Raw genomic sequence first — 23,508 nt, forward strand, 5'->3', positions numbered from 1 at the left:
TCAAAAAAAAAGTGGCATAGGATCAGCGTTTCCAGGAGGAAAGGATTTTTTTTATTTAATAGGGCAAGTTGGCCATTGTCAAATCAAACTTCCTCAACCTGAAGAAAAGTTTAAATGGAAGACGGTCACCGCACATGCAAGGGGAGCACAGACCCCGTCCAAAGATAACTGGGGACCATCACATATCAGTCACGGAATAAAAGCAGAAATGCTGAAATCTCTCAGCAGATTCGACAGCAGCTGGTGAAACATGCTTTCAATGCAGGCTCTTTGTAAAACAAATGTAGGTTAAAATAAAGATGCATTGTGTTTTCCATCATTCAACTATTTGAAGAAGGACTTGCATTTATTTAATGCCTTTCACGACCTTTGGATACCCCCAAAGCACTTTACAGCCAATTAAATACTTTTGAATTTGTGTACAGCATTTTCCCACAAGCAGCAATGTGATAGTCACCAGATAATATGTTTTAGTGACATTGATTGAGGGATCAATATTGGCCAGGACACCATGGACAAGTCCTGAGCTCTTGAAAATAGTCCCATGGGATATGTTATGATCACCTGAGACAGTAGGCTGATGAATTTGAAAGGTAGAACCTCTGACAGTGCAGTACTCCCTCGATAACTGCTCTCCAGCCTAGATTTTTGTGCACAAGTTTCTATAGTAGCACTTGATTCATGACAACTGAGCCACGCCTGACTGTTTACAATAATCTGTAATGGGAAACGTAACACATTAGTAATGGAATAACACACATTCCTAAAAGACCAAACCCTTAATTTGGAATACATACTTTCCATGATCTGAATAACTGACAAGATTTAAATGTTCAACCTTCCCAACTCAAAGAGGTAAAGTGCACCATATCAACCAACAGATCCTGTTATTTTGTTATCAAGGCTGTTATACAAAATTTTCATCTTTAGCATAATTAGCTCCAGATAAATTTATTATTCAAATTCAGAGTGCAAATATACCAAATAACTTTCTACAATAGAGTATGTTGTATTGACTCACTTCCACTAATTTAGATGGAAAATATTGAATAATTTCCCCACTGGTTTTCTACATTACAAGAGTGGCTTCACTTTAAAAGTATTTCATCAACTGTGATTGTGTATTGGGAAGGCAAATTGTATGTTAGCTTTGAAATATAAGTAATATAAGTAATATAAGGGATTGAAATATAAGTAAATACGTTTTACTACCATTACACAGGTCAGGAGAGATTAAATGACAGAAGAGTTGATATATCAAATGCGGAAAAAGACAAGCTAAGCGGGACTGGAAGGAACAGAGAGTCTAGCGCTTGTATACATCAGCGAGTACAAATCCATGCAGGGAATAGTCAGAAAGAAATACAAATTAAAACTTAAAATTCAAATTACAGGCTCTTAAAAAATAAGTGTGAGGTATCTCCAATAAGATAAATGAACCAATGGCACAAATAGAGATAAATGGTTTAGAACTAATCATTGCCACAGAGACATGGCTACAAGGTGACCAAGATGGGAATATTTCAGGCAACACCATAGTTTGAAAAGACAGAAAGAATGTGAAAGAGGTGGTAAAACCTTGTTAGTAAAGGATGACATAAGGACATTAGTGAGAAAGGACTTTGGCTCAAGTGATTATGACGAATAATCAGTATGGTTGGAGATTAATCTTCATAAAGACTGAACCAATCAAATTGGGAAAGATTGTCTGGAAGATGAGTTCATAGAATGCTTTTGTGACAATTTTATGGCACGATATATGTAACTAACTTGGGATGAGGATATTTGTGACCTTATATTATGTAATGAGGCAAAGTTAATCAGTAATCACCTCATCAAAAATCTGATATGAAATAGCGATCATAATACATTTGAATTCCATATTAAGTTTGAGAGTGACATAGTCGAGTGCCAAACAAGAAACTTAAACTTAACAAAAGCCCATTACATAGGTATGAGGGAGAGCTAACGAAGGTTGTTTGGGTCAACAGATTAAAAGGTATGGGGCTCTGCAAATGACTCATTGTGGTAAATGAATAATGGGAAATATTTAAAGAAACAATTCAAAAAATTCAACAAAAATATATTCCAACATAAAACAAAAACTCAGCAAGAAAGATTCATCCATGTCTTGCTAAGGGGGTGAAGTATAGTATTAAATTAAAAGAAGAGGTTTATAATCTTGCAAAGAATAGTACATCTGAGGATTCGGAACATTTTAGAAACCAACAAAGAGTCCCAAAAACATTGATCATGTTACAGTGCACTGTTACAATTTTACAAATGTTTAGAAAACTGTTTTAAATACATTCACCATATCCCTTAATTCTCTGAGAGATCTTACTTTGATTGCCACCTTGCCATGCTGGTTAGGCTTGAATGTTCGATTGACCCCAAGATCAAAGCTGTCAGGAGTCTCAAGCTCTTTGCAGGGCCAACCAAGGGCAGAAGGGAGGAACTAAACAAAGCGGAATCCAAAACAAGTCCTCAACAAGTCAAAAAAATCAAAGTTAAACTGAATTTCGAAACCTGGAATGTATTAACGATCATAGATAATGCTCAAAACAATCAACCAAAGAACTGCCCTTGTTGCCCATGAACTCAGGCACTTCAATATTGGTGTCGCTGCCCTGCAGAAGACTCGAAGAGCAGGTGAAAGGCAGTTGAGGGAAGATGCTGGTGATTACACCTTCTTCTGGAGAAGAAAACCCGAGGATCGACCCATGGACACATGGAATTGGTTTTGTCATCAATAAAAAACTCGTCAACTTACTCTCAGCATCAACAAGCACCTCATGACCCCCAGTCTATAACTTGCCAAGAACCAGCAGGCAACGGTCATGAGTACCTATGCCCCAACCCTTCATACCAGTGATGAGTCCAAAGAAGGCTTCTACTCCATCCCGGGCACCATACTCTCCGACATTCCTAAGGAAGATAAGATCACCCTCCTTGGGGACTTCAACACCAGGGTTGTAATAGACTCCCAAATCTGGAACGAAACCATTGGAAAGGAAGGAGTTGGGAATTGAAACTCCAACAGGATTGTCCTAGTCGGCAAATGCACGGAACACCAGCTTGTCATCACTAACATACTGTTCCACCAAAAAGACAAGTTCAAGAATTCCTGGAGATATCCATGATCAAAGCACTGGTACATGATTGACTTCACCATCGTCCACTCCAAAAGGTCGCCCTCATCACCAAAGTGATGACCAGTGCAGATGACTGCTGGACAGACCACCGGCTCATCTGCTCCTCTATGTCTATAAAATTCCACCAGAAGCTGAAAAAGCAACTCAGAAGAAAGATCAACTTTTAGTGGCTTCAGGAGCCAAGCATGCTCGTGAACTTTCAACAACATCTTCTCCAAAATCTCCAAAGTGTCCATTCTCATTGAATGGAGGAAAATTGGAAAGAGCTGAAGACAGCTATCATCTCAAACTGTGAAGAAACCATTGAATACAAGACCAGGAAACACCTGGACTGGGTTTGACAAGAATGACCACACCATCCAAGACCTCATCGGCAAGAAGAGGAAAGCTCTCCGCACCTGGTAAAATTACATAACCAGCAAAGCAAAGAGAAGAGCTCATCAATTAGCCAAGGTGAAGGTACAAAAAAGAACTGGGGAAATCAGGAACCAATGGTGGACTGAGAAAGCTAAGGAGCTGCAACACCTCGCTGACAAGCATGACGTCCGGGGCTTCATCAGTGTCACCAAGGCACTATATGGACCTGACACCCTAGGCCTCAAACTGGTGCGGAGTAAGGATGGAACCCTCTTGAGGGACAGAGAAAATATTAGCCCTCAATGGAGAGAAAACTTTAAAGAACTCCTAAATCATGATACAATCATGGATGAGGATGAATTCGAGGAAATTCCCAACTCCCCATCAAAGATGATCTTGGAATCCCACCAAGCATAGACGAAGTCAAAACTGCCATTAAACACACAAAGAATGGAAAAGCCACAGGAATGGATAGGATCCCAGCGGAGATTTTCAAACTTGGAGGAGAAGAGATCACCCGTCATCTCCAATAGCTGTTGCTGAAAATCTGGGACAGAGAAGAAATTCCTGCCAACCTTAGGGATGCCAGCATCTTCAAGAAAGGAGAGAAAACAGACTGTGGGAAGCACCAAGGAATCTCCCTACTTTCCATCGCTGGGAAGATCATTGCCTGAATCCTCGCTGGCCACCTTCTCCCAGTCTCTGAAGAAATCCTTCTACAAAGCCAGTTTGGCATCAGACCAAACCGTGGAACGGCAGACATTATTTTCACTGCTCGGCAACTTCAAGAAAAATGCCAGCAGCAACATCAACATCTCGACATGGCCTTCATCGATCTTGACTCAGTTAATCAGGACGTGCTATGGAAGACCTTGTCAAAAGCCATAGTCCGGAGAAATTCATCAAAACCCTCAAACTCCTCGACTACAAGATGTCAGTGATGGAAATAAGACAGAAACCTTTGAGATCAAGACTGGAGTCAAGCCGGGTAGGCCAAAATTTGTGCCCACCCTTTTCTCCATCTTCATCGCCACTATCCTTCACCTTGTCAAGAGCAAGATTCTCAATGGAGTAGACATCGTCTACAGGATGGACGGAAAACCTTCAACCTCAATCCATTGAAATCCAAGAAGAAAACAACACTGACATCGCTCGTGGAGCTTCAGTATGTGGATAACATGGCCATCACCACTCTCTCAGGAGAGAATCTCCAAGCCATGCTTGACACCTTTGCGGAAGCAGACCAAAGAATCGGTCTCAGCCTCAACATCAAGAAGATTCAAGTCCTTGAACTTAAACTACATACAGACGCCACCTCAAGGCCCTGGTGCGGTACCATCAATGCTGTCTGAGATGGATTTTTCGCATCAGCTGGAAGGACAGGTGTACTAGCATCAGTGTCCTTGTAGGAGCCAAGAGCACCAGCATCGAGGCCATGATCAACCAAAACCAAATCTGCTGGGCCGGCCACATGCTTGGGATGTCAGAGTCCCGACTTCCAAAGAAAGGCATGGTAGCACAGTGGTTAGCACTGTTGCTTCACAGCTCCAGGGTCCCAGGTTCGATTCCCGGCTGTGTCACTGTCTGTGAGGAGTCTGCACGTTCTCCCCGTGTTTGCGTGGGTTTCCTCCGGGTGCTCCGGTTCCCTCCCACCGTCCAAAGATTTGCAGGTTAGGTGGATTGAGCATACTAAATCGCCTTTTGTGTCCAAAAATGTTGGGTCGGGTTACGGGGATAGGGTGGAGGTGTGGGCTTAGTGTTCTTTCCAAGGGCTGGTGCAGACTCAATGGGCCGAATGGCCTCCTTCTGCACTGCAAATTCAATGAAATCTATGAAAATCTTCTTTGCCAGCTGAGGGAAGGCTTCTGAAATATAGGAGGATGAAGGAAGCACTTCCAACCAACCCTGAAGGCTAACCTCATGAAATGCAACATAGACGACAATGCCTAGGACACCCTGGCTTAGAAAAGACCTACTTGGAGGAACCTCCTGACTGAAGGGACACAATTCTGCGAGGACATCCGAAGGCAAGGGGAAATCCAGAAAAGGAGCCTGTGAAAGGAATACCAATGATCTAGAATCCAAGGACCGATCTCCCCTCCTGGAAACACTTGCCAAGTGTGCGGTCGAAGATGTGGCTCTAGGAGCGGGCTCATCAGCCATGCAAGAACTCACAGAACCCATGATCAGTAACACGGAGTTTCTTAGATGGATAATCATACTCATTGGCCAGTTATTGCTGAAGAGAAACATTCTCTGGGAGCACAAACATCTATATATCTCACCCTGAAATATATTCAATTATGGAAGATCCACACCCCTCTGGCGTAGAGAATTCTGAAGATTCTCAACCCTTTGTGTGAACAAGTTTCTTCTCATATCAATCCTAAATGATCGTCTCCTGATCCGGAAACTGTATCCCATGTTTTACATTCTCCGACCAGGAGAAGCAACCTTGTTGTATGAACCTTGTCAATCCCTTTCAGAATCTTGTACATTTCAATGAGATCACCCTCAATGTTCTAAACTATAGGACCAACCCCTCATCCCAGGGACCAATCTAGCAAACCTTCGCTGCATCCTCCCTTAAATATGGAGGCCAGAATTGCGCACGGTGCCCCAGATGCTGTCTCTCTAAAGCCCTGTACAATTGTAGCAAGACATTTCCAGTCTTGTACTTCAGTCCCAATGCAATAATAGCCAATATGTCATTTTCCTTCCTAATTTATCGCTGTACCTGCATGCTAAATTTCTATGTTCCTTATACGAGTACATCCAAGTGCTTCTTAACATCAACATTGACAAGTTTCACACCTTTTAAAAAAATTCCACTTTTTCATTCTTATGACCAAAAATAAATATCCTCACACTTTCCAGTATCATACACCTTCTGCTACCTTGTTGCCTACTCACATACCTTGTCTATTTCCCTTTGCAGCTCTTTGCACCCTCTTTGCAGCATGCATTTCCAACTAACTTTATATTGTCAACACATTTATGTAAATTCATTTCTGATTCATGAGTGTAAATATCTGAGGCTTCAGCCCTAATCCTTGTGGATCCCCACTCGTCACAGCCTGCCAACTTGAAAATGCTCAATTTATCTTTACTCCTTGCTTCCTGTCTGTTAACTAATCCTATATCCATTCTAATATATTATTCCCAACTTCACAGAATCTTTACAGTGCAGAACAAACAAACAAAGAACAAAGAAATGTACAGCACAGGAACAGGCCCTTCGGCCCTCCAAGCCCGTGCCGACCATACTGCCCGACTAAACTACAATCTTCTACACTTCCTGGGTCCGTATCCTTCTATTCCCATCCTATTCATATATTTGTCAAGATGCCCCTTAAATGTCCCTATCGTCCCTGCCTCCACTACCTCCTCCGGTAGTGAGTTCCAGGCACCCACTACCCTCTGCGTAAAAAACTTGCCTCGTACATCTACTCTAAACCTTGCCCCTCTCATCTTAAACCTATGCCCCCTAGTAATTGACCCCTCTACCCTGGGGAAAAGAAGGAGGCCATAGGGCCCATCCAGTCTGCACTGGCTCTCTGAAAGAGCATTCTACCCAGTGCCTTATCCCCGTAACCTTGCACATTCTTTCTTTTCAGATAACAATCCAATTCTTTTTTGAATACATCAATTGAACCTACCTCCGCCGCCCTCTCAGGAACTTTGTTCCAGACCTTTTAGGGAAAAAACCTTTCCTTACCTCACTTTTACTCCTTTTGCCAATTATTTTGAATCTGTGCCCTCTATTTCTTGATGCTCTCTTGAGTGGAAACAGTTTCTCACTACACTCGGGAAACTAATGAGGCTAACGTTTGATACGTCTCCTGGCCTGATGTGTTGCATCCTAGGATATTAAAGGAACTGGCTACAGAGATAGTAAATGCACTGGTAGTAATCTTCCAAGAATCCTTAAATTCTGGAAAAGTCCCTGAGGATTGGAAAAGAGAGGCGACATAAAACAAGTAATTATCGGCCATTGGGAAAATGTTAAAGAGTCAATTATAAAGGATGTAATAGCAGAACGTTTAGACATATATCATCTAAACAAGCAGGGTCAGCTTCATGAAGGGAAAGGCATGTCTGAATAACTTATTAGAATTTTTTAAGGTGGTAATGAGCAGTCTAGATAAAAGAGAACCGGTGGCTTTGTGGGCGGCACGGTGGCACAGTAGTTAACACTGCTGCCTCACAGCTCCAGGGACATGGATTCAATTACGGCCTTGGGTGACTGTCTGTGGGAGTTTGCACTTTCTCCCCGTGTCTGCGTGAGTTTGCTCCGGGTGCTCCGGTTTCCTCCCACAGTTCAAAGATGTGCAGGTTAGGTGGATTGGACATGCTAAATTGCCCCTGGGTGGGATTCTTCGGCCTCCGAGCTGTGTGTTCCTCGGCAGTGGGAGGCGTTGGCCATTCGCTGGTCACAGGATTCTCTGTTCCTGCCGCGGTCAAACAGAATTCCCACTGAAGCTATCCCACGGCACCAGGAAGTCCGTTGGTGGGGGTACGCTGCCGGTGGGACTAGACAATCCCTCCGCTAGCGAATAGCCGGAGAATTCCGACCCCTGTCTTCATTCAATAAGCCAATCATCAATCCATATTGATCTGCCCTTGGATAAGCCAATCATCAATCCATATTGATCTGCCCTTGGAAAGAGCACCCTACCCAAGCTCACAACTCCACCCTATCCCCGTAACCCAGTAACCCCACCAAACCTTTTTGGACACTAAGGGCAATTTAGCATGGCCAATCCACCTAACCTGCACAACTTTGGACGGCGGGACGAAACCGGAGCACCCGGAGGAAACCCACGCAGACACGGGGAGAACGTGCAGACTCCGCACAGATAGTGACCCAAGCTGGTGTGGTAGTATGTATTAGGGGTCATGTGGGACTAGAAGCCCTAATGTCATTGGCTGACAGATCCCGGGTCCTGGTTGGTCGTTGACCTCTAGCTCCGCCCTGAAGGCGGAGTATAAGAAGCCGGAGTCCTTCCCTGCAGGCCATTCTACTATCGAGCTGCGGGGGAACAGACACGCTTAATAAAGCCTCATCGACTTCACTCTATTCGTCTCACGGAGTCTTTGTGCGCTACAATTTATTAAGCGTGCCTAAAAAGGATATGGAGCTCAGGATCATCCCGGAATACCTGAGGATCAGCCTCCACGCAGTGAACTCAGCAGCAGCCTTCAAGCACTGGCAGACTTGTTTTGAGGCCTACCTCAGAACGGCCACCGGCCGGGTCACAGAAGACCAAAAACTACAGGTCCTGCACTCGAGGTTAAGCACGGAGATTTTCTCCCTCATCGAAGACGCGGAGGATTTCCAGACGGCGTTCGCAGCATTGAAAAGTCTCTACGTCCGCCCAGTTAACCAAATCTATGCTCGCTACCAGCTCGCGAAGAGACGGCAAAGTCCCGGAGAATCGATGGACGAATTCTACGCCGCGCTGCTGATTTTGGGACGAGCCTGCAGCTGCCCTTCGGTGAACGCAAATGAACACACGGACATGCTAATGCGCCATGCTTTTGTGGCAGGTATTAATTCCTCCCAAATCCGCCAAAGACTTCTAGAAAAAGAGTCGCTAGGACTCTCAGAGGCACGGGCCCTAGCAGCCACTCCAGACGTGGCCGTGCGTAATACCCGCGTCTACGGCCTCGACCGCGCGGCAGCCCATTGGGCTCCGTACATACCCGTCGCGACAAACCCACCCCCCCCCCGGACACCCCACAGGCTTGCGCGGTCCAAACGCCGAGTCGCACCGGGGGCACCCGCTGCTATTTCTGCGGCCAGGCGAAACATCCCCGGCAGCGCTGCCCGGCCCGCGCAGCAATCTGCAAGAGCTGCGGGAAAAAGGGCCATTTCGCGGTTGTCTGCCGGTCCCGCGAGGTCGCCGCTGTCCCGGGAGAACAGGGAGCCCTGCAAGCCGCTTACGCTCCCCAACCCCCCCAGCGCCCCATGTACGACCCGCAGGCGCAGCCGCTCTGGGTCCCGACCACCGCGGTCCCGGGAGAACAGGGAGCCCTGCACGCCGCTTACACTCCCCAACCCCCCCCCCCCCCCATCCCCACGTATGACCCTCCGGCGCTACCAATTTGGGTCCCGACCACCGCTGTCCCCAGAGATGAGGGAGCCCCGCGCGATCCTAACGCTCCCAACCCCCCCAGCGCCCCATGTGCGACCCGCAGACGCCGCCATTTTGGGTCCCGGCCACCACGAGGGGAGGAAGGGCGCCACCATCTTGGACCACCCCAGACCTGTGCGATGTATGGGGGCAGCCATTTTGTTCATCCCCGACGCCATCTTGGACGGCAACAACGGACCCCAGTGTCGACGGCTCCACGGGGTTCGAGGAAGACGCTCCACTACTACAACCACATCTCGCTTCAATTACGCTCGATCAAGCTCGGCCCTGGACACTCCAGGCGACGACGACAACGGTGCTAATAAACGGGCACGAGACACCATGCCTAGTCGACTCCGGGATCACGGAGAGCTTTATCCATCCCGACACGGTAAGACGCTGTTCCTTGACCACCTATCCCAGCGCACAAAAGATTTCCCTAGCTGCAGGATCCCACTCCGTACAGATCCAAGGTTTCTGCATAGTTACCCTAACGGTGCAGGGGAGGGAGTTCAAAAACTACAAACTACACGTCCTTCCCCAACTCTGCGCCCCCACATTACTGGGATTAGATTTCCAGTGCAATCTACAGAGCCTTACGTTCAAATTCGGCGGCCCAATACCCCAACTCACTATCTGCGGCCTCGCAACCCTCAAGGTGCAACCCCCGTCCTTGTTTGCGAACCTCACCCCGGAATGCAAACCCGTCGCCACTAGGAGCAGACGGTACAGCGTCCAGGACCGGACCTTCATTCGGTCCGAAGTCCAGCGGCTACTAAAGGAAGGCATAATCCAGGCCAGCAATAGTCCCTGGAGAGCACAGGTGGTAGTAGTGAAGACAGGGGAGAAACAAAGGATGGTCATAGACTATAGCCAGACCATCAACAGGTACACACAACTAGACGCGTACCCTCTCCCCCGCATATCCGACATGGTCAATCGGATTGCCCAATATAAAGTCTTCTCCACCGTGGACCTCAAGTCCGCCTACCATCAGCTCCCCATCCGCCCAAGTGACCGCAAGTACACAGCCTTCGAGGCAGACGGGCAATTATACCATTTCCTAAGGGTCCCATTTGGCGTCACAAACGGGGTCTCGGTCTTCCAACGGGAGATGGACCGAATGGTTGATCAACATGGGTTGCGGGCCACGTTCCCGTATCTCGACAATGTAACCATTTGCGGCCACGACCAGCAGGACCACGACGCCAACCTCCAAAAATTCCTCCAGACCGCCAAAGCCTTGAACCTCACGTACAACGAGGACAAGTGCGTTTTTAGCACCAACCGGCTAGCCATTCTGGGCTACGTAGTGCGCAATGGGATAATAGGCCCCGACCCCGAACGTATGCGCGCCCTCATGGAATTTCCCCTCCCGCACTGCTCAAAAGCCCTGAAACGCTGCCTGGGGTTTTTTTCATACTACGCCCAGTGGGTCCCCCAGTACGCAGACAAGGCCCACCCCCTAATACAGACCACGACCTTCCCTCTGTCGACAGAGGCTTGCCAGGCCTTCCGCCGCATCAAAGCGGATATCGCAAAGGCCACGATGCGCGCCATCGACGAGTCCCTCCCCTTGGATGACGAGTGATATTGTAGGCCTCGTCAAAAAGAAAAAGGAGGCATTTGTCAGGGCTAAAAGGCTGGGAACAGACGAAGCCTGCGTGGAATATAAGGAAAGTAGGAAGGAACTTACGCAAGGAGTCAGGAGGGCTAGAAGGGGTCACGAAAAGTCATTGGCAAATAGGGTTAAGGAAAATCCCAAGGCTTTTTACACGTACATAAAAAGCAAGAGGGTAGCCAGGGAAAGGGTTAGCCCACTGAAGGATAGGCAAGGGAATCTATGTGTGGAGCCAGAGGAAATGGGCGAGGTACTAAATGAATACTTTGCATCAGTATTCACCAAAGAGAAGGAATTGGTAGATGTTGAGTCTGGAGAAGGGGGTGTAGATAGCCTGGGTCACATTGTGATCCAAAAAGACGAGGTGTTGGGTGTCTTAAAAAATATTAAGGTAGATAAGTCCCCAGGGCCTGATGGGATCTACCCCAGAATACTTAAGGAGGCTGGAGAGGAAATTGCTGAGGCCTTGACAGAAATCTTTGGATCCTCGCTGTCTTCAGGGGATGTCCCGGAGGACTGGAGAATAGCCAATGTTGTTCCTCTGTTTAAGAAGGGTAGCAAGGATAATCCCGGGAACTACAGGCCGGTGAGCCTTACTTCAGTGGTAGGGAAATTACTGGAGAGAATTCTTTGAGACAGGATCTACTCCCATTTGGAAGCAAATGGATGTATTAGTGAGAGGCAGCACGGTTTTGTGAAGGGGAGGTCGTGTCTCACTAACTTGATAGAGTTTTTCGAGGAGGTCACTAAGATGATTGATGCAGGTAGGGCAGTAGATGTTGTCTATATGGACTTCAGTAAGGCCTTTGACAAGGTCCCTCATGGTAGACCAGTACAAAAGGTGAAGTCACATGGGATCAGGGGTGAGCTGGCAAGGTGGATACAGAACTGGCTAGGCCATAGAAGGCAGAGAGTAGCAATGGAGGGATGCTTTTCTAATTGGAGGGCTGTGACCAGTGGTGTTCCACAGGGATCAGTGCTGGGACCTTTGCTCTTTGTAGTATATATAAACGATTTGGAGGAAAATGTAACTGGTCTGATTAGTAAGTTTGCAGACGACACAAAGGTTGGTGGAATTGCGGATAGCGATGAGGACTGTCGGAGGATACAGCAGGATTTAGATTGTCTGGAGACTTGGGCGGAGAGATGGCAGATGGAGTTTAATCCGGACAAATGTGAGGTAATGCATTTTGGAAGGTCTAATGCAGGTAGGGAATATACAGTGAATGGTAGAACCCTCAAGAGTATTGAAAGTCAAAGAGATCTAGGAGTACAGGTCCACAGGTCATTGAAAGGGGCAACACAGGTGGAGAAGGTAGTCAAGAAGGCATACGGCATGCTTGCCTTCATTGGCCGGGGCATTGAGTATAAGAATTGGCAAGTCATGTTGCAGCTGTATAGAACCTTAGTTAGGCCACACTTGGAGTATAGTGTTCAATTCTGGTCGCCACACTACCAGAAGGATGTGGAGGCTTTAGAGAGGGTGCAGAAGAGATTTACCAGAATGTTGCCTGGTATGGAGGGCATTAGCTATGAGGAGCGGTTGAATAAACTCGGTTTGTTCTCCCTGGAACGAAGGAGGTTGAGGGGAGACCTGATAGAGGTATACAAAATTATGAGGGGCATAGACAGAGTGGATAGTCAGAGGCTTTTCCCCAGGGTAGAGGGGTCAATTACTAGGGGGCATAGGTTTAAGGTGAGAGGGGCAAGGTTTAGAGTAGATGTACGAGGCAAGTTTTTTATGCAGAGGGTAGTGGGTGCCTGGAACTCACTACCGGAGGAGGTAGTGGAAGCAGGGACGATAGGGACATTTAAGGGGCATCTTGACAAATATATGAATAGGATGGGAATAGAAGGATACGGACCCAGGAAGTGTAGAAGATTGTAGTTTAGCCGGGCAGCATGGTCGGTACGGGCTTGGAGGGCCGAAGGGCCTGTTCCTGTGCTGTACATTTCTTTGTTCTTTGTTCCAGGTCGAGAGCGACGCCTCCGACGTAGCTCTAGCGGCCACCCTTAACCAAGCGGCAGACCCGTGGCCTTTTTCTCCCGAACCCTCCACGCTTCAGAAATCCGCCAGTCCTCAGTGGAAAAGGAAGCCCAAGCCATAGTGGAAGCTGTGCGACATTGGAGGCGTTACCTGGCCGGCAGGAGATTCACTCTCCTCACCGACCAACGGTCGGTAGCCTTCATGTTCGATAATGCACTGCGGGGCAAAATCAAAAACGACAAGATCTTAAGGTGGAGGATCGAGCTCTCCACCTTCAACTACGAGATCTTGTATCGTCCCGGAAAGCTGAACAAGCCGTCCGATGCCCTATCCCGCGGCACATGTGCCAACGCACAAATTAACCGCCTCCAAACCCTCCACGAGGACCTCTGCCACCCGGGGGTCACTCGGTTTTTCCACTTTATCAAGTCCCGCAACCTCCCATACTCTTTAGAGGAGGTCTGTACAGTCACAAGGGACTGCCACATCTGCGCGGAATGCAAACCGCATTTTTTCAGGCCGGATGGTGCGCACCTGATTAAGGCTTCCCGCCCCTTTGAACGCCTTAGTCTGGATTTCAAAGGGCCCCTCCCCTCCACCGACCGCAACACATACTTCCTTAATGTGGTGGACGAATACTCCCGCTTCCCATTCGCCATTCCCTGCTCTGACATGACCGCGGCCACAGTCATTAAAGCCCTGAACACCATCTTCACACTGTTCGGTTGCCCCGCATACGTCCACAGCGACAGGGGGTCCTCTTTCATGAGTGACAAGCTGCGCCAGTTCCTGCTCAGCAAGGGCATAGCCTCAAGCAGGACGACCAGCTACAACCCCCGGGGGAACGGGCAAGTAGAGAGGGAGAACGGCACGGTCTGGAAGACCGTCCTACTGGCCCTACGGTCCAGGGACCTCCCAGTTTCACGGTGGCAGGAGGTCCTCCCAGACGCTCTCCACTCCATCCGGTTGCTATTATGTACGAGCACTAATCAAACGCCTCATGAGCGTCTCCTTGTCTTCCCTAGGAGGTCCTCCTCTGGAACGTCGCTGCCGACCTGGCTGGCGGCCCCAGGACCCATCTTGCTCCGAAAGCATGTGCGGGCACACAAGGCGGACCCGTTGGTCGAAAGGGTTCACCTCCTCCACGCGAACCCGCAGTACGCTTACGTGGAGTACCCCGACGGCCGACAGGACACGGTCTCCCTGCAGGATCTGGCGCCCGCCGGCAACACACACACCCCCCCAACATCATTCACCCAACCCCCCCCCCTTCCTGCCACCGCCGCACCCCGCGACCGCCCCCTTCCCAGGAGAATCGGTTCCCCCCCCCTCAAGCCCGACCAAGAATAAAGCCCAAGCTGAAACCGTAAGGCTCCCGGAGACGACAACACCGGTACAAGCACCACCACCACCACCGGGGCCGAGGCGATCGACACGGATGACCAGACCGCCCGACCGACTCGTGGCGTCAATCTAAATCAATATATGGACTTTTCACAAGAACATTTTGCTTTTCTCCCGATACCTTCTGTAAATAGTTGAAACAGGACAAAATTGTACATACTGTATTGCCATATGAATGTTTTCCTCCCAGGACCAGCCTTGTAAACCCTTACCACCATGCGAAGCATCACCCCGCCGGGTTCATTTTTGACAAGGGGTGAATGTGGTAGTATGTATTAGGGGTCATGTGGGACTAGAAGCCCTAATGTCATTGGCTGACAGATCCCTGGTCCTGGTTGGCCGTTGACCTCTAGCTCCGCCCTGAAGGCGGAGTATAAGAAGCCGGAGTCCTCCCCCGCAGGCCATTCTACTATCGAGCTGCGGGGGAACAGACACGCTTAATAAAGCCTCATCGACTTCACTCTATTCGTCTCACGGAGTCTTTGTGCGCTCTTCATTCAATAAGCCAATCATCAATCCATATTGATCTGCCCTTGGATAAGCCAATCATCAATCCATATTGATCTGCCCTTGGAAAGAGCACCCTACCCAAGCTCACAACTCCACCCTATCCCCGTAACCCAGTAACCCCACCTAACCTTTTTGGACACTAAGGGCAATTTAGCATGGCCAATCCACCTAACCTGCACATCTTTGGACGGCGGGAGGAAACCGGAGCACCCGGAGGAAACCCACGCAGACACGGGGAGAACGTGCAGACTCCGCACAGATAGTGACCCAAGCTGGGAATCGAACCTGGGATCCTGGAGCCATGAAGCAACAGGGCTAACCACCGTGCTACCGTGCCACCCCCTGAACTTGTATAAGACAATAGCTAGACCTCGTCTGGAGTACTGCATCCATATTTGAGGAAGGATGTAAAGGCATTGGACAGAGTACAGACGAGAGTCACAAGAATGTTTTTATTCATTAGTTTAAGGGATGTGGGCGTCGCTGGTCAGACCAGCATTTATTGCCCATCTCTAGTTGCCCTTCAGAAGGTGGTGGTGAGTTGCCTCCTTGAACCGCTGCAGTCCCTGAGGTGTATGTTCAACATGACCTCCTTACTCTTGTACTCATCCCCCTATTAATAAAGCCTATATACTATAATCTTTCTGAACTGGTCTCTCAACTTGACCTGCCATCTTCAAATGACTAATGTACATATACATTGAGGACCGCCTGTTCCTGCACCTTCTTTCGAGTTTCTCCCTTTATTTTATACACACTCCATATTCTTCCTGGCAAAACGATTCACCTCACTTCCCCCATTTGTCTGCCTGATCCATCAACATGTCTATGCCCTTTTGAATGTCAAGAAAACTTATCCAATCTTCATATCATCTGCAAATTTTGAAATCATGTCCGGAACACCACAATCTGGTCACTAATATAGATCAGGAAGAGCAACACTGACCTTGCGAAACTCCAGCATAAACTTTCCAATCTGAAAAGAAGCCATTTAGCACTACTCTCTGTTTCATGTCATTCAGCCAATTTCTTATCCAAATTCCACCTTATTCCATGAGCTAGGATTTTGCTCACAAGTCTGATGTGTGACGTAAGCCTTTATCTTATCTATAAATCTTTTGCTTGGCACCTTATTAAATGCCTTTTTGGAAATCCAAGTACGCTACAACTACTGGTTCCTAGGGCTGGTTTAGCTCAGTGGGCTAACAGTTAGTTTGTGATGCAGAACAAGGCCAGCAGCGCGGGTTCAATTCCCGTTCCAGCTTACCTGAACAGGCACCGGAATGTGGCAACTATGGCCTTTTCACAGTAACTTCATACTTGTGACAATAAAAGGTTATTATTATTATTATAATAGATTCCAGCACTTCCCCAAAGACTGATATCAGGCTAACCGTCCTGTACTTTCCTATTTTTCCCTCTCCCCTTTCTTGGATAGCGGTGCTACATTTGTTAACGTCCAATCTGCTGAGAATGTTCTAGAATCTCGGGAATTTGGAAAAATCGTCACATCGACTATCTCTTTTAGAATCCTAGGATTGTAGACCAATACGTCCTGGGGATTTCTCGGAATTTAGTCACTCAAGCTCTCTAATACTGTTTTTCTGATGGTATTCATTACTTTATTTCCTTGCTCTTTTTTTCCTCCCAGGGTTACCATCTATTTCTGGCATGTTACTTGTGTTTCTATTCTGGAGACAGATACAAAGTATTTATATAAATATACGTGTCTGCCATTTTGTCATTCCCATGATAATTTCTCCTGTCTTTGATTCTAAGGAAACATTTAACGTGAGCTGCTCTCTTGATTTTTATATACTTGTAAAAGCACTACTATCATATTCTATTTTTTCCCTTTTTTATTCTCACAGATGGTTTAAAAGGTGTTTCAACAAAGGTGCCCATGAATAATGTATTTGTTTCTTACCCGTAGAGTGAGAAATTAAATTTAAAAATAACCGAGCAAGCAGCAAAGGTATCTTACTTTAAAAAAAGATAGCTCCGTTTCTTTCACTTTATTGTTCTGGAATTTACCTAGGAAAAGATTAAGTTACTAACGCATGCACAAAGATTAGTCACAAATGAAGATACAGTGATGCTTATAAACGTAAATCAAGATGAGTCCAAATTAAGTGTGGGCCTGTTCTGTTTTAATGTCGATGTGTTGTGTAGACAATTGTATTTGGTGGCAAAGCAGGCTTGGTGAGCCATATGGCCTGCTCTTGCTCCTATTTCTTCCGTCCTTATGTTTTTGTACTGTTCCTCAAGCGTATGTTAAGCTTCATTGGAACACTGCAAGAATCCAAGGACAAAGAAGTCATCTTGACACCAAAGTTGAGAATTAAAATAACAACCGACTGGAAGCTCAATGATTGCAAACTGAATGGAGATGCTCCTCAAATTGATCACCTAATCTGCGTTTTGTCTCCTTAGAGCAGAACCCATTGCGAGTAGCAAATGTGGTATTCTAAATTGATGGGCAAATGAATCACTTTGCCACCTGGAAGGGGTGTTTGGAGCCTTGGACTGTGTGGGGGAGTCATAAGGGCAGAGTTTGCAGCTTATTTGCTTGCATGGGAAACGGGGTGATTGAGAAGTGGACCAGGGTGTCCCTTTGGAATGCTAATGGGGAGGGGAAGATATGTTTGTTGATGAAATGATGCTGGTAAAACCTTGTAAAGACACTCTTTCAATCGTCAACATGCTGAACTTGTCAAATGTTCCTGACTCATTGTACTTCACCATTTATTTTCACCAATTATTTTTCACTCTTCAATACATTGAAAGAACATTCACCGGAAGAATTTGTGACAGGTATTGTTGAAAATATTTTCAGAATGATTTCCACATTTGGAAAGGTTGCCTGCAAAACCATCACATGCAAGTCTGTACAAATCCGCTGGTGATCTCGAAGCACAGAACTCGAAACACAGATCTCGTTATTGTTAAAATGAATTCATTGTTTCACTTCTTTTGCAATATGGAAAAATATGTGTCTATGTCCGCCTGGTAGAATTCACTTAATTTCTTTGACCGCAGTGTCTATTAGCAATCTCATCCAAACCTCTGTCGAAAAACATGCAAAATAAATCAAGTTTTCTTCAGAGATTCACTTCTACACTGCAATTGAACAACGACTGTGGCACAAATAACATTGGCAGTTTCAACAATGAGGGGTTATCGGGAGAAGGCAGGAGAATGGGGATGAAAAAATATCAGCCATAAGACCATAAGACCATAAGACATAGGAGCGGAAGTAAGGCCATTCGGCCCATCGAGTCCACTCCACCATTCAATCATGGCTGATTTCAACTCCATTTACCCGCTCTCTCTCCATAGCCCTTAATTCCTTGAGAAATCAAGAATTTATCAACTTCTGTCTTAAAGACACTCAACGTCCCGGCCTCCACCGCCCTCTGTGGCAATGAATTCCACAGACCCAGCACTCTCTGGCTGAAGAAATTTCTCCTCATCTCTGTTCTAAAGTGACTCCATTTTATTTTAAGGCTGTGCCCCCGGGTCCTAGTCTCCCCTGCTAATGGAAACAACTTCCCTACGTCCACCCTATCTAAGCCATTCATTATCTTGTAAGTTTCTATTAGATCTCCCCTCAACCTCCTCAACTCCAATGAATATAATCCCAGGATCCTCAGACATTCATCGTATGTTAGGCCTACCATTCCTGGGATCATCCGTGTGAATCTCCGCTGGACCCGCTCCAGTGCCAGTATGTCCTTCCTGAGGTGTGGGGCCCAAAATTGCTCACAGTATTCTAAATGGAGCCTAACTAATGCTTTATAAAGCTTCAGAAGTACATCCCTGCTTTTATATTCCAAGCCTCTTGAGATAAATGACAACATTGCATTTGCTTTCTTAATTACGGACTCAACCTGCAAGTTTACCTTTAGAGAATCCTGGACTAGGACTCCCAAGTCCCTTTTCACTTCAGCATTATGAATTTTGTCACCGTTTAGAAAATAGTCCATTCCTCTATTCTTTTTTCCAAAGTGCAAGACCTCGCACTTGCCCACGTTGAATTTCATCAGCCATTTCTTGGACCACTCTCCTAAACTGTCTAAATCTTTCTGCAGCCTCCCCACCTCCTCCATACTACCTGCCCCTCCACCTATCTTTGTATCATCAGCAAACTTAGCCAGAATGCCCCCAGTCCCGTCATCTAGATCGTTAATATATAAAGAGAACAGTTGTGGCCCCAACACTGAACCCTGTGGGACACCACTCGTCACCGGTTGCCATTCCGAAAAAGAACCTTTTATCCCAACTCTCTGCCTTCTGCCTGACAGCCAATTGTCAATCCATGTTAGTACCTTGCCTCGAATACCATGGGCCCTTATTTCACTCAGCAGTCTCCCGTAAGGCACCTTATCAAAGGCCTTTTGGAAGTCAAGATAGATAACATCCATTGGCTCTCCTTGGTCTAACCTATTTGTTATCTCTTCAAAGAACTCTAACAGGTTTGTCAGGCACGACCTCCCCATACTAAATCCATGCTGACTTGTCCTAATCCGACCCTGCACTTCTAAGAATTTAGAAATCTCATCCTTAACAATGGATTCTAGAATCTTGCCAACAACCGAGGTTAGGCTAATTGGCCTATCATTTTCCATCTTTTTCCTTGTTCCCTTCTTGAACAGGGGGGTTACAACAGCGATTTTCCAATCCTCTGGGACTTTCCCTGACTCCAGTGACTTTTGAAAGATCATAACTAACGCCTCCACTATTTCTTCAGCTATCTCCTTTAGAACTCTAGGATGTAGCCCATCTGGGCCCGGAGATTTATCAATTTTTAGACCTCTTAGTTTCTCGAGCACTTTCTCCTATGTGATGGCTACCATATTCAACTCTGCCCCTTGACTCTCCTGAGTTGTTGGGATATTACTCATGTCTTCTACCGTGATGACTGACGCAAAGTACTTATTTAGTTCCTCAGCTATTTCCTTGTCTCCCATCACTAGATTACCAGCGTCATTTTGGAGCAGCCCAATGTCAACTTTTGCCTCCCGTTTGTTTTTAATGTATTTAAAGAAACTTTTACTATCATTCCTAATGTTACTGGCTAGCCTACCTTCATAATTGATCCTCTCTTTCCTTATTTCTCTCTTTGTTATCCTCTGTTTGTTTTTGTAGCCTTCCCAATCTTCTGACTTCCCACTACTCTTTGCCACATTATAGGCTTTGATGCATTCCCTAACTTGCTTTGTCAGCCATGGCTGCCTAATCCCCCCTCTGATAACCTTTCTTTTCTTTGGGATGAACCTCTGTACTGTGTCCTCAATTACTCCCAGAAACTCCTGCCATTGCTGTTCTACTGTCTTTCCCACTAGGCTCTGCTCCCAGTCGATTTTTGTCAGTTCCTCCCTCATGCCCCTGTAGTTACCTTTATTTAACTGTAACACCTTTACATCTAATTCTACCTTCTTTCTTTCAAATTGGAGATTGAATTCTACCATATTATGATCACTGCCTCCTAAATGTTCCCTTACTTTAAGATCTTTAATCAAGTCTGGCTCATTACATAACACTAAGTCCAGAATGGCCTGTCCCCTCGTGGGCTCCATCACAAGCTGTTCCAAAAAGCCCCCCTGTAAACATTCAATGAATTCCCTTTCCTTGGGTCCACTGGCAGCATTATTTACCCAGTCCACCTGCATATTGAAGTCCCCCATGATCACTGTGACCGTGCCTTTCTGACATGCACTTTCTATTTCGTGCTGCATTTTGTGCCCCTGGTCCTGACCACTGTTCGGAGGCCTGTACATAACTCCCATTATGGTTTTTTTGCCTTTGTGGTTCCTCAACTCTACCCACACAGACTCCACATCATCTGACCCTATGTCGTTTAGTGCTATTGATTTAATTTCATTCCTAATTAACAAAGCAACCCCGCCCCCTCTGCCCACCTCCCTGTCTTTTCGATAGGTTGTGAATCCCTGGATGTTTAAATGCCAGTCCTGAACCCCCTGCAACCACGTCTCTGTGATGCCTACCACATCATACCTGCCAGTCACAATCTGGACCACAAGCTCATCTACCTTGTTCCGTACACTGCGCGCATTTAAATATAGCACCTTTAATTCTCTATTGACCGTCCCTTTTTGTTTTCTTAGTGTGATGGACCTTGGTTTACTGAGCCTTTCCATACACTGTGTCATATTTTGTGGGATGGGGACTATCGTAACCTCTCCTGAGTTCTGTCTTTTCGTGCTTTTTTGTATTCCTAAGCAGCTACGCTTCCCACTGATGACTTCACCTCTTGGCTCCCTGACTTTCCCTGATTGAATGGTGGAGCAGACTCGATGGGCTGAGTGGCCTAATTCTGCTCCTTTGTCTTATGGCCGACCTTCTCTTTACCTCTTAAAGTGACTTAAATGTCTCTAGCTTCTTTGGAAAGTAATGATGTGGTGGCCGAGTGGTTAAGGGGACGAATTGCTAATCCATTGTGCTCTGCATGCATGCGTTCGAAACCCATCATCATTGATTTTGTGGGCAGCACGGTAGCATTGTGGATAGCACAATTGCTTCACAGCTCCAGGGTCCAAGGTTCGATTCCGGCTTGGGTCACTGTCTGTGCGGAGTCTGCACATCCTCCCCGTGTGTGCGTGAGTTTGCTCTGGGTGCTCCGGTTTCCTCCCACAGTCCAAAGATGTGCAGGTTAGGTGGATTGGCCATGATAAACTGCCCTTAGTGTCCAATATTGCCCTTAGTGTTGGGTGGGGTTACTGGGTTATGGGGATAGGGTGGAGGTGTTGACATTGGGTAGGGTGCTCTTTCCAAGGGCCGGTGCAGACTCGATGGGCCGAAAGGCCACCTTCTGCACTGTAAATTCTATGTAAAAAAACTTTCTGCATCTTGTATGCTTCTCATCACCAGGGGAACCTGTATTTTTTGTTAATGCTTGATCCCCTGATTCCACCAAGCTTTATAGTCCATGACAAACTTGAAAAAAAAAATTTAGAGTGCCCAATTCATTTTTTCCAATTAAGGGGCAATTTAGCATGTTCAATCCACCTAGCCTGCACATCTTTTGGGTTGTGGGTGCGAAACCCACGCGAACATGGGGAGAATGTATAAACTCCACACAGACAGTGACCCAGAGCCGGGATCGAACCTGGGACCTCAGCGCCGTGAGACTGTAGTGCTACCACTGCGCCACCGTGCTGCCCTCATGACAAACTTTTTAACTGAGACTTACAATTGTGCAGCATTTTTAAAGGTATATCAACATTTTTCAATGATTTGCTGATGACATTAATTCTTTGAAGTAAACAGTTCCACAAAACAGTAAAAACTAAATATCATACTTTTCAAACATCTAAGGATTTTGCTCCAGCTTTCACACCTAGTTTTTCTGAATTTGATGTGGCTATCTCTGATAAGCTTTCCTTTATATCAACAAAGTTCAGTTTCAAAGCCAAATCAGCAATTGCAGAAGTGGGCGACCTGGTGTCACAAATTCTCTTGACCGACAAATGTTTTCCCTGTGCCGGCTCCAAGTGTGATTGGAACACATTCCACCAAGTCAAAGAAATGCATGGCTGCCTCACAGAATTCAGCTGCAGCATTACTGGTTAAATTCAAGGAGTGACTGGAACATGGGATCAATAATGCACAGGTGCTTGAATTGTTCAGTTTGCTTGTAGACCTGAATATTTTCATGCCATATTTGAGGCATTATCGAAGCTCTGCCCACGATAATTTTTGATGTCCAACTCTAAATTGGCAGTGATTTTCAAAACAGTTGTCTCCAGTCAGTCAGAAGTGTGGGATTGTAGCTGGGTAAAATGGAGAAATCGCACTGCAGTTTCATAATTTCTAGTCACATATCTTAAAATTAATGTTAATTGATCCACATGACTCACATCTGATCGCCGGGGGCTGGCGTGGATCCCGCCCCCGCCGTGTCCTGAATTCTCCGCCACCAGAGATTCGGCGGGGGCGGGAATCGCGCCATGCCGGTCGGCCGGCCCCCCCCGGTGATTCTCTGCCCCACGATGGGCCGAAGTCCCGCCGCTGTCAACCATCTCCCGTCAGCGTGGATGAAACCACCTAACTTACCGGCGGGAGCAGGTGGCGCGGACAGGCTCCGGGGGGCGAACTGGCCCCGGGGGGTGCCCCACGGTGGCCTGGCCCGCGATGGGGGCCCACCGATCGGCGGGCGGGCCTGTGCCGTGGGGGCACTCTTTTTCTTCTGCCTTCGCCATGGTCTTCACCATGGCGGAGGCGGAAGAGACCCCCTCCCCTGCGCATGGGCGGGGATGACGTCAGCAGCCGCTGACGCTCCCGCGCATGCGCGGACTTCCGCTGACCAGCGAAGAC

The sequence above is a fragment of the Scyliorhinus torazame genome, chromosome 8 (genome assembly GCF_047496885.1).
Source record: "Scyliorhinus torazame isolate Kashiwa2021f chromosome 8, sScyTor2.1, whole genome shotgun sequence".
In the NCBI taxonomy this organism is placed as follows: Eukaryota; Metazoa; Chordata; class Chondrichthyes; order Carcharhiniformes; family Scyliorhinidae; genus Scyliorhinus; species Scyliorhinus torazame.